Genomic DNA, 5,031 nt, shown 5'->3' with positions numbered 1-5,031 from the left:
TATTCTTGTTATCATATGAAAGCTTTCCCTGCTGAAACATCAAAATTTCTTCTTTCTTTACCTATTAATTATAGACCAAGACGACGTCAACGTCAAAGCTAAAATTACATTTATTTAGGGTTATACTAAAACTGTGTCATGGCTTTATGTCACTCCCACCACGTCAAACATGCGATAGAAATCTAGCCGCTACATTATATTTAAAATGTACATAAAATATATATTATACAACTGTACAGTAATAGACAAAAATATAGATAAACACATTCAGACATGACCGGGGTTATTACGAGAATGCTATATTTTTTGAGAATTATAGTTTGTTAACAAATCATTTTGCACATGAAACAAAAATGAGATGATCTTATGTTTCTTGTGCTGTTCTTTTTATTAACATTATTGAATTATTAAGATGTTTGTTAAAACTTTTAAAATAGTTGTTTATTTTATCAAAAAAAAAACGGGGTTAATAGACCGGTATTGTATATAGTCGTGTGATCCTTTGAATGCCCTGGCAGTTCATTCTAGCTGCTGAAACAACCTGTGTTATGACGGAGTACTTAGATTTTGCTGGCTTTTGTGGAGGAAAACTCCAGGTGCCCCTTTAAACATTATTTTATGAGCAGACAGAAGCTAGGACTAGTTAGAATTTCCTACCTTTCTTCAGCCAATCGCATGGCATTCTCACATGGAAACTTATGCAACAATAACCGTTCGAGACTCGCACCCAAATCGGTACCGTAGTGGTAAGTGATCCGGCTATGGAGATCCACAACCAATGTAAAGTTTATTTGTAAATGCCGTGTGGAAAAATGTTTATCATTTAGACCATAGGCAATACTGCAACCAAAAGACAACCAACTTTTAGAGGATTCACACACTATATTTTTGGTTGATGGCTTTAATGAAGGCCTTTGGACTCTATATATAGTTTAAAGCCCAGTCTGAAAGGATTTCCCTCTGATTGCTCGTATCTTAGCACAATCAGGAAATTATCCCGAATACATTTTGAGACAGAAACCATATTCATCAAAGTTTAAGACTGAAACTTAGACTTAAGAACCGCAAATATTCAATTTGTCATAGCTCTGTTTGCAGCAAATTTATACTACTGAAATTGTAGCTGGCAGTCTTTAGCTCGAGACGTAACACACGTGCAATGTGCTAATTTAACAATGACAGAGCAAAATAAAGTTTTAGCATTTTGAAGCCAAAGTCTAAATTTTAGACTTAAACTATTAATAAAAACGGACCAAAGTTTAATCTCGCTTTTTTTGTTCCCTTTACATTAGAACACGGTTTCAGATACAGTTTGCTTAGTTCCATAGGTTACAGATATTAGATACAGATATTATAGTATAATACTAAAATAGTGTAAAGATAAATTAAGTTTCGGTTCTTACGATTGCTTTTTGGCTCCGTCTGTTGAGGATAACACTTTTTAATAACTAAAATCACCGAATGACAACAACTCAATAAAACATCTTCAGGTTGGGGCATGGCAACAAGTATAACTGGTGAGCAAACAGTCTAGCAATCTGACAGACGGAAGACATCAATAATCATTTCATTTTTTTTTGTGTGATATCGGCATTTATATTATTTGACAGAAGGTACAACATTCAGAATCAACAATGTATCTGAATTGATGTTCATTTCACGACCTGTCATTTGTGCTGCACGACATGTCGTTATAGATAAAAATCTAAATATATTTGATATGAATCAATTTACGGAAGACATCACGAGTTTGCGATCTTTTGAGGATTACATTTTCATAATACAGTCACGGCAATACAAGATATCAGATTTTAAATGAACAAGAACAGCTTTTTTAAAGAATCACATGACAACTACCCCCATGCCTTCTCCCCATGTCTGACCATATATAAGCATGCTATTAGGTTTTGGTAGACATAGGTCTAAGCGCTCTTCGGTCATATGTCCTAAAATTTGAGTTTTCAAGGTGACTTTGACATCGACCTTTAACCAACAAGAAATAGGGGTCATCTACAGAACACAGCAATCATGCTGTAATGTATGACAGCCGTAGGTCCATGCATTCTCCAACTATCGATAAGAAACCATTTTAGTCTAAGTGACACTGAGACCTTGACCTTTTGCCTACCAACACCGAAAACTATCCAGTCACCTTAGTTTCACCATCCTAACCATTCTCCCGTTGAACCATGTACCAGCCTCAAACTCATTGCGACCTTGACCTACCTACCCATGAAATAACAGGGATCATCAACTGACCATAGATTATAATGCAATGAAGTTTGCCGGTCATATGCTCAGGAATCCTGAAATTATTCGTAATATCAAGGTTACTTTGACCTTCCCTTTGACATGCTGGCCTCTATAACAAAATGGACAGACAATCATGGTTTGAAGTTCGAGTTATTGATCAGAAATTGTTTTCAGGCTCGAGGACAATTTGACCTTCACCCTGTACGACTCCTAAACCAAAGGATCATCTACCGAGCACAATCATCCTATGAAGTTTGGTGATTCTAGGCAAAATAAATATTTGTTAATGTACGGCTAATGCGTTCAGTCTCATTGCCGTAGTGACATTGGCCTTTGACTAACTGGACTCTAAAACAATACGGGTCCAAACAGAGTCACAAATTATTTTGCGAGGTTGTGTTCTATTCTTACAAAGGATCTTCGTACTCTATTAGCAACCACAATTGCAGTTTTCAAGAGCATTGTCGCATGCACTTCAATTCGTATTATTAACCCTTAGCCTGCTAGTGATTCTGCTTTTGCGATCAGTGCAGACCAAAATCAGCATGGTCTGCACTGTTCGCTTCTCAGTCAGTAAATTTTCAGTGAACACCCCTTCGAATAATAAATGGTATTGTCCAAATTGAATGATGGACCAGTCCATTTTAGAAATTTAGCAGGCTAAGGTTTAAACATTCTAGTCCTTTGGAAACATGTAGTTCACGAATATATAATAGAATTCTTTTCAAGACTGTGCGAAGGGGCGTGATATGTGTTGCATATTACTTTACCCTTCATGAACATTCTGTCGTTATTTTGCATGGTTGTATTCTATGCTCTTATATACCTCTTCATCTACTGACCACAGGAAGTCATCAGTTTGACCAACTGTAGAATAAAGCGTTTTCTAGTTATTGTTCGGAAACCAACGGACTACTGACGCAACGACAGAACAGCATGTGCAAAACAAATTGAAATGAAGACATAATGTCATATAGCAATCTGGCACAAGAGGTTTTTTTACAGTGCAGCGGAACAACTAGAAGCTTTTTGGACATTACCACTTTAAATACATAATGCAAGAATCTGTCTCCTAAGACATTTCCTTATTAATATTCTCTTCCACTGACAGTTACACAGAATACTTCAGAACTGCAGGTTTTCACTAACAAATATAACAAGCAGAAATATACACAATAAATATTTATTTCATATTTAAGATTTGCTACAACATACATACATTGCAAAGTTAACACATTTACATCCTCAAAGGTTAAATATACAGTTTTTATTCAAATAAAGGTATACATTCAAAAGAAATTCTTTCAAACTATTCAGAACTCTATTTAGTACACCATGTATACATCACAAGACCATAGCGATATCTACACAAGTATTGGAGGGAATAATTTAGTCTGTGTCATTCCTTACAGAACCTTTTCATCTGAACTACACTTTTACAACCATAAAATTAAAAGGGACCATGTGGATAGTTAAATTTGATAATCTAAGAAAATATGTATTAAATACAATTTTAGTGTATTCCCGTGACAAATACAACGGTCAACAGGACACCCAGAATATAAGAAAAATGATACATTAAATGAGTTATCAGACAAGTTTCTAAACTTAATGGTCCTTTTTGAATTTATAACACACACAGTTAAACCTTCACTTAGCAGCCACCAAATGGATAGACAGAAAGTGACCTTTAAGTCAGGTGTTCAAATTCATAAAAACACATTTTCACGGGTGGTAAACGCGCAATCCAATTCCCACTGGGAATACGCTAAAAATGGGTTGCGCGGCTTCCGGTGCTGGTGTTGCGCATCAATATGTACAAAATCCAGGTAGGTGGGTTTTTGTTTATTGTAAATGATGACACATTTACAAATGTTTTTGAAAAAAGCAAAATGCTATTCGACACAAAAATGAATAAAGATCATATGTGTGAAATACCAACTTATAAATATAAGAATCAGCTCTTTTATCACGAAAACTCTGCTGGTTCGAACTGTCAAAAAAGCATGAAATCATGAAAAATGCCAATTTTCTAACTCTTGTGCCTTCTTTCTGGAAATGTGACGCTTCTAATGATCAAACACGTGTAAAACAGTCATGAATATTACATACACTAAATGAAATGTTGCTTTTGGGGTAAAGATTGGCAAAAACATAATCGGGAATGGGGTTGCGCCCCGGGAATGGAGTTGCGCGTATACATTATATACATTATGATGTATACGAGCAACTCCATTCCCGGTGCGCAACCCCATTCCCGATTAATTTTTTGTCAATTATGTCCCCGTAAGCAGGATTTGAAGCAAATAATTTACATATTCGTTACTTTATAACAGTTGAGTTATCATAAAAAGCATCAAATGTTCTCAGATTAGGCATATAAGGTCAGAAAAGTCCATTTTTGTTGATTTCATACTTTTTTCACGCTTCTTGTCGCCTGAGTTTTCGTGATAATAGAGCCGAATCATAACTTACAAACCAGATATTTTACACATATGATGTATTATCATATTTGTGTCGAACAGCATTTTGCTTTTTCCGAGAAAATTCATTCTTGTCTCATACTAAGCAAAATCATAACTTCACATACCTCAATTTCGTCTTTTTATACGCGCAACACCAGCACCGGAAGTTGCGCAACCCATTTTAAGCGTATTCCCAGCGGGAATTGGATTGCGCGTTTACCACCCGTGATTTTGTGGTTGAAAAGGTGATTGTGGAGTATCAGGGGTATTCTATAAACACCCCTGAACTTATGAAAGGTTTTACAATAAGGCT

This window comes from Mercenaria mercenaria, chromosome 12, assembly GCF_021730395.1.
Source record: "Mercenaria mercenaria strain notata chromosome 12, MADL_Memer_1, whole genome shotgun sequence".
Taxonomy (NCBI): Eukaryota; Metazoa; Mollusca; class Bivalvia; order Venerida; family Veneridae; genus Mercenaria; species Mercenaria mercenaria.
The sequence above is the reverse complement of the archived record's forward strand: the minus strand, read 5'-3'. Positions refer to the sequence as shown.